This window comes from Vollenhovia emeryi, unplaced genomic scaffold (genome assembly GCF_000949405.1).
Source record: "Vollenhovia emeryi isolate VEMERY1.0 unplaced genomic scaffold, V.emery_V1.0 DF940684.1, whole genome shotgun sequence".
In the NCBI taxonomy this organism is placed as follows: Eukaryota; Metazoa; Arthropoda; class Insecta; order Hymenoptera; family Formicidae; genus Vollenhovia; species Vollenhovia emeryi.
Window position 1 is genome coordinate 1 of NW_011965682.1, and position 7,625 is coordinate 7,625.

Below are 7,625 nucleotides of genomic sequence, written 5' to 3' on the forward strand. Positions count from 1 at the left end.
CCACAAGCAGACCAACGCAATAATGTACGTATATTACACGCGCAATAAAATAGCGCATTACTGATCTGTTGGAGACAGAAGCAGAGATGCAAACTTTAGGGCTGAGCACCATCAAAGTGTTAAGCCCGCTGCAGACGATGCTATTTTTCCTGCTGGATTGCTTGCAATCTAATAAATTAATTACTATCGTTGCACCATTCAGCATCAGGATTCCTAGTAATTTAGGGTGCTTTCCAATTGCAATATCCCTAGACACTTTCGTGCACACGGCGACACATGGCGTTCCAATTGTCACAAATGTCGACACACTTCTACACATTCGTACTCAGCCTGAGGGCTACTAGTCGGCTGTGTCATGGTGGAAGTATACAAGGTGACCCATTCCCGTGGATGCGCAGTAGCCTACAAGTAGTGGGAACGAGGGGGAACGAGGCAGAGGGAGAGAGGAATGGGAAGAAGAGGTTCTGGAACAGCTGAGGACCTTGACGAGAGAGATAAGAGGAATGAGAGAAGTGATGGAAAGGAGAGAGGAGAGAGGGAGGAGGGAGGAACAGTGGAGAATAGAAAGATGAACGAGGGAGGCGAGGAGTGAGGAAAGGAGGGAAGGAACGACGGACGTGAACGAGAGGTGGCAGGAGAAGGAAAAGGAGAAGAGGACAACGAGGGAAGAAGGCAAGGATGGAACAAGTAAGGAGGCGGAGGGGAAGGGGACGAGACGAAAGGAAGGAAGCAAAACGACAGGAGACGGAAGACAGGTAGTAAGAGCAGAAGAGGTAGAAGAAGGGAAAGAGGATCGGAGAGAAAAGGTAGGAAGTGTGGAACAGGCGAGGAGGGAGATGGAGAGAACGCGAGACCAGGAGGCAAAGGAAGGAGAGGAGAGAGAGGAGGAAGAAGTAAATGACCGGCAGAAAAGACAGAGGGAGAGAGAAGAAAGAGAAAAGAAAATAACGGAGTCAAGGAAGGGGTTGAGAGAGGGAGGAAGTAGGGAGGCGAAAGAAAGGGAAGAGGGAAGGGGAGAGAAGGACGTACAGGAGGACTGTAAAGGGGGGAGGGAAAAGGGAGAAGGGAGGGGTGAGGGACAGGGAAAGGCAGGAGAGGGAATAGGGGAAAAAAGGGAGGAAGACAGAAGGAGGAGACTAGTATGGAGAGGAGTAGAAGGCAAGGACAGGGAGGAAAGGTTATGGAGAATAAGGAGAGCGGTAAAAAATACGATAGGTAGGGATATAGAGATAGGGGAGATAGTAGAGAGGATAGGGGAAAGGGGAAGGGTTGTAGTAATCACGGAAATAATGGAGGAGGGGGATAGGGAGGAGACGATGATGAAGGCAGACTTCCTAAGGGCGAAATGGGGGTTAAAGGTGGACGAGAATCTAAGCATGGAGGAGAGAAGGACGAGGTGGAGAATGGTGGAAAGGGCGAGAGTGGAGAGAAGTAGAGGGAGAAGGGCGAAGGTGGAGAACAGGAGAATGTGGGTGGACGGGAGAGAGTGGACATGGGAAAAGGGGACAGGGGAGGGAGAAGGAGAGAGTGGAGAGAGAGATAAAGGGACGGGGGAGGAAAAGGGAAGACAGGACAAGGTTTAAGTTCTTGTTGTTATAGGTAAGGAGAAGGAGAAGGTGAAAAGCAGAGGAGGGAGAGGGGAGGAAGCAGGATGGAGAACGACAGGAGGAGAGAGAAGGGAGGATGGAGGTCGAGGCAAGGGAGAACGAAGGAGGAGTAAGAAAAGGAAGAATAGACAAGGAAGGAGAGAGACAACGGAGCGGTAGAGGAGGGAAAGAGGAAGAAAGAAAGACAGGATGGAGGGAGAGAAGGCAGACGGTGGAAACAGGAAATGGAAGGAGGAGGGAAAGGACGCGTGATAGAAGAAGTGAAGGGAGGTTCAGAGGGAGGGCCGAGAGGGAGGGGGGTAAAAGAATGTAAGGGTTGCATACGGCCAGGGCGCGAGGAGATAGGGGAAAAGGATTTGTAAAGGGTTCGGGAACGCTCCCTGAAAAAAGAGCCAATACATGTGAGATATGGAAAATGTAGAGAGAGGAGTAGGAGAGGCGAGAGGTTTGGGAACGTTCCTTAAAAACGCTTTGTAACCAAAAGGGAGCAACAAATCACTACTACTATATCGCATTTCAATTTGGAATGATCTTTGAAACAAAATTCAACTGGTGTTTGAAATTCTTCCGGTCTATTCTGTATATACCCACTTTTAAATCACGCAAATTTAAATAAATTTTGAAACCTGGGTGACGAAAATTGGTTATGTGTTAATGATTGCAATTTCAGAATATTATTTCTAACGTGAAGATCTATTGCAAGATCTAACAATATAATGGTGTCGGAAAAATGTTTAATAAAATGTTTCCATAATCGGAAGCCGTATACATCTAATGGCTGAATTTTTCCCGTTGTACCGGCCGGAATAGTTAGGAAAATAATATCTGTCGCAGAATCTGGTCTCGTTTCTGAAATTATGTTGGGACAGTGTCCACTCCACGAATCTAATGTGACGAACCGCCCCCTCTCGTCACTAGTCCGGGCCGACCATCCGCCTCGTGGCGCTTGCGCCACACGCATACTTCCATGCGCACCCCAGGGCACCGACCGAGCGAGGAAGGGGACTAGCCCCTTCCACCGCGCCTCCCCGCCAGCCACGGTCCCGCGGGTATAAAGCGAGCGGCCGGAGCAACCGAGGCATCCAGTCCTGTCTCGGCTCCGATCCCGACACGACCGCTCCCGCTACCGATTCACCACGTTGGGCGCTCCCAACCTCCTTCGTACAACGGACGGGTACTCGCGTCCGCATCCGGGTACTCCCGGAGTGCGAGTCTCCGCCGTCGGGTACCCCCGACGGTCTTTGGCTTTAACCCGGCCGGGCTCTCCCGGTACCCCGTCGCACTGGACACGGGCTCTCCCGTCTCCAGCTGGGTACTCCCAGCGTGCGAGCTAACCCCGATCGGGCACTCCCGATCGGCCTGACCTGACACCGTAGATGTAAGACCGTAGACGTAAGACCGTAGCTGTAAGACCGTAGACGTAAGACCGTAGCTGTAAGACCGTAGACGTAAGACCGTAGCTGTAAGACTGTGGATGTAAGACCGTAGGTATAAGACCGTAGATATAAGACCATAGATATAAGACCGTGGAAGTACGACCGGTGACCGCCGTTACCCCAGACACACGCTCCCGAGCGTCTACACCCCTCTGATACGCATTGTACATACATTACAACATAATAAACGTCGACTTACAACACGTCGGTGTCTCACCGCTTTCTCACCCTGACCCCCGGCGAGCGAAGTCCGAGCACGGGAAAAGCAGAACGTTACACTAATAATAGTACGGATCGTGGTCCGACATTTGGAAAAAAGACATCTTTCAGCCAAGTTTTTACATGATTTGATGTTAATTTGCCTGATTTTGAAGCTGTAACAAAAATATTAGGCGCTTTAAATAATGTTTCCTGCACTCTCGGACCAAAGGTTCCTGTAATTTCTTTCAATGTAATAAAAAGAGGCGACAACAATCTACCATCAGCTGAAATAGTCGGCTGTATGGTATAACTGTGTGTGGTTGCTGATATAGACTGTACTACAGATTCTACCTTTTTTTACACCTTTATGTGGTAAGGTACGACCGGAATGAAATTCTAATTGAAATCCACTCTGATCCGAGTTATAAATGTTTTGCGTGCCATATTGATCAATATAATATTTTACGTTCGCAATAAATGTATCACACTTATTTTCCAAATCTGTTTTTGATAGCAATGATTTTTTCGTTACAAATTTTGTTATTTTTCGAGACACGATATTGTGTGTACTTTTAAATCTTTTAATCCAGGATTCTGATGCTTTAAATCCTGAAGCATTTTCCTCCTCTTGGGCTCGAGAAGCCCATCGAGCGAGGTCAATATCGTGTATTGTAAAACCTTTCTCAATTGCTTCATTAAAACGGTTTAAAGTGTATTCAGATATTCTTTTTAATTTTTCTAATCTATTACCGCCTTCACTAATTTGGATCTCCCATCGTCGCAATTGTCGTATTGATGAAACTTTTTTAAACCTTTTTCTAACTCTTTCAAGTGATCTTGGTCCTGTTATACCGCTTCTCCAATATTCCACGGCTTTTATAGTCTTTTATAGTCATCCGATATAGTTGCTTCCACAGAACTACAGATAATTTCCTCCGGAAGATATATTTTACTATTATCTGCTTCGAATAAGTTAACCGATTCCGCTTCTGGGACCTCATATGTATTGTAAAAATCTAATGTATCTTCCTCTTCTAATTCGAATTCATTTTCGTCCTGTATTTCCAGTAGTAAACGTTGAATTTTTTCTTTGACTTCTACTTCCTCTGAAGCTGTCGGACTTTGTGGAAAGTTCAAATAAGTAAAAGTTGCATAGAGTAACATTATCACGTTGTATGGATTAAACAGCATCTAAAAAGTTATTAATATTGAACTTAATATTTGTTTAGAACTTTGGTTATATAAAAGATAATACGTACTTTACAATTAATGGAGTTGTCTTTTTATATTAGTTCTAACGCCGCTTTTGTTTCTTTTCCCTTCTTTGATAATAAGGATGTGTAGCGCATCCAAAATAAATTAATTAATCAAAACGGAATAATTTGCGTTTGATATGTGGACTATGACAAGAGGAAAACAGTTTTACAAAATAGTGAAATAGATGTTCTGAAATTTAAAGTAAACAAAAAGTTAATTTTATCAACTAAATATAATTGTAGAGTTTACAATCATGACATTTTATTAACAAAAATTATTTGTATATAAACACTGGTAAGACTAGCTGAAGAGATTAGCAAAATTGACTTTGTGTAAGTACATGAATTAAAAATAATATTAAGCCGAAGAATAACAAGAATAAAAAGCAATAACAACAAATTAAGTACTTACATATTCACAAAATAGCACTATACAATAGTCAGATTCAATACACAGTTCTTTCCACTGTCATTTTACGAAATGATATGCCAGCTATCCGATATTACAGACGCTTATACAGGGTGTCAGATTCGATATGGACGACCCCAAAGATTATATTAGATTGGGTTAAACTGAGAAGAAAAGTTATATAAAATTTTACAAAATCGTAATTATTATCGCCAAATTCAGAAAAACATCTGAGCCAATAATAACTACAATGAGATAACTACAATGAGAGGTGGATCGGACGAGGAGGTCCAGTTAACTGGCCTCCTTGCTCACCAGATCTCACATCTCCAGATTTTTATTTATGGGGCTACTTAAAAAATGTTGTTTTTGCACAACGGCCAACAACTAGAGCAAACATGAAAGACCGTATTCGTCGAGCTTGCGCAGCGATTCCAAGAGAAACTTTGCCAAGAACAGTACATTTCCAGAGGCGATTAAATTTATGCCTTGAAGCCAATGGAGGTAACTTCGAACATTTGCTTCGTGGTTAATAATTATAATTATTATAATAGTGAGAGGCAAGGGGACTCACGGTAAACAAGCACCCCGAATCGTGAGAGGCAAGGGGACTCACGGTAAACAAGCACCCCGAAGGGAACAGAATTCTACTACGTCCACGTTGTTGTTCCTGGATACCGTTAAAAGTAGGATGATTCGTATTTCTCATGCATAACATGCATAACTACAGAGATTTGGGTGAAAAGTTGATTTGACTTTCGAATGATACCTAACGATCAACTTAACCCATAACATGACATTGTACAAGATATTTTGTACTTTATGTCAAAGTACTGCAAAGTACTGCTTTGGAGGCTCATAATTCGAAAATTACTCAATGAAAAAATATTTTATTATAGTGTTTTGGAAAGCTCTCGAGATAACCTACAAGAATATGTAACGAGAAATAGTAGGTTCCATTTAAGAAATTAAAGGTAACCTTCATGTGACCCTCAAATTACTCTTCAAGGTCAAACCAATGGTACCATTTTATGTCCCCCTCGAAACTATACAACTTTTGTCTGAAACATTTTTTTGTATCTGCCTTACCAACGGAGAAATTTGGGTGGGTCCCGTAAAATGGCCCACCCTGTATATATGTCATACAAAATGTATGTGCGTGCGTGCGCGTGGACGTTTTTTTATAAACTAACCGTTAAAACAAATGTGAAAACCAAAAATGTACCGTACAAATATATTTTTATAATTTATAAATAAGTACTAAATATTTACCCTACCTACCGTAAAAAGAAGTACATTCTGTGCACGTTCTATTCTTGGTTCTATAGTGATACTACGGATATTCTACGCATGTACTGCAAAATATTCTCAGTATATACTACGAACTGAAAAACCCCGGAAATAGGAATTTTCTCAGTATGTTCTAAATAAATCGTAGTACGTATCTCGTATGTTGTAAGAATATACGCAATCTACTGTTGCGATATTTTTCGAACATTCTCAGCATCTACATGTGCTGTATGGGATATTATTTTTTATCAAGACTGGTGCTCAGTAGTACCTCGCTTGTGGATTGACGTAATTAATAAAACATTTCAATGGCCTCCAAAAGAAGTAAAGGTGGCTGTAGCCATACAAAAGGGCCTGTTTCCCAGAGATAATTGGGTTACACACAATTATCGACAAATTACAGGACCATATGGTAATTATAAAACCAGTGAACATCAAGTAACAGTTACATAATTTTCTATTCAACAATATAAATGTAATATAACATGCATGTTACGTTTCATTTATATCGTTAAGTAGGAAATTGTAATATTGATGCTATATAACTGTTGCTTGATGTTTACTGCAAAACAAATTCTTATGAAACAATGTACTGCATTTCAAACATGTATAGAGGAGAGATCCCTATTATAAGCTAGAAAACTATAAGATAGTTTCCTAACATGAAATAGTAGGGTTTCTAGCTAGGAAACTATAAGATAGTTTTCTAACATGAAATAGTAGGGTTTCTGCTAAAATAATACGTGCCGTTTGTTACTTCCGTCATGAATTTATTGCCTTAGGTATGTATGTATGTATGTATCTTTATTCTGCGGTACACAGAATACGGGCTACCGCTCCGTTTACAATTTTCCTCCTGCACTTTCTCCGCTCACCCTTTCTTATTCCTACGCCATTTCTTTCTTAATTTCTAGTTTCTCCGCCGAGAGAGAGAGACTACCCATTCTCCGCATCCTCAATCATTCTTACATTCATTCCTCCATTCATCCTGGCTTCCGCTTCCGCTGCTCTTTCCTTCCATTCCATCTCCTCCTCATTCTCATCCTCCTCTATCCTTCCCTTTCTCCAATCCTCTATCTTTTTCATCCACGTCTCTCCCTCCCCTTTCTCCCCTAGTACTACTCCTATCATTTCCTGCCATCCTCTTTCCCTCCCCCAACCTGTACATTCGTCCCACACATGTTCCCACGTCTCCTCCTCCCTCTCACATACCCTGCATTTCCTTTTTTCTGTTTCCTCCCAATATCTCCCATCTCTCATTTCCTCTCCTAATCTATACCTAGCTACCATCTGCCACCTTTCCTCCTTCCATCCCTTTTTAAGTACTCCGGTATCCCTTTCCCCTTTATCCACTTATACCACCTATTCCATCTTGATTCCTCTATTTTCTTCCATCTTTCCTCCTCCAGTCTTTTTCTCTCTTTTT

At 42.3% G+C, this 7,625-nt stretch overlaps 1 long non-coding RNA gene across 1 annotated transcript; it reads right to left on the reverse strand.

The window, feature by feature from the left end:
* Positions 1–2,192: 2,192 nt before the first annotated feature.
* Positions 2,193–5,145, reverse strand: LOC105555823. The gene is made up of 4 exons (XR_001008521.1): positions 4,913–5,145; positions 4,504–4,644; positions 3,327–4,435; positions 2,193–2,497 (listed from the first exon to the last, which is right to left on the reverse strand). It is a non-coding gene; the product is annotated as an uncharacterized LOC105555823 (long non-coding RNA).
* Positions 5,146–7,625: the final 2,480 nt, after the last annotated feature.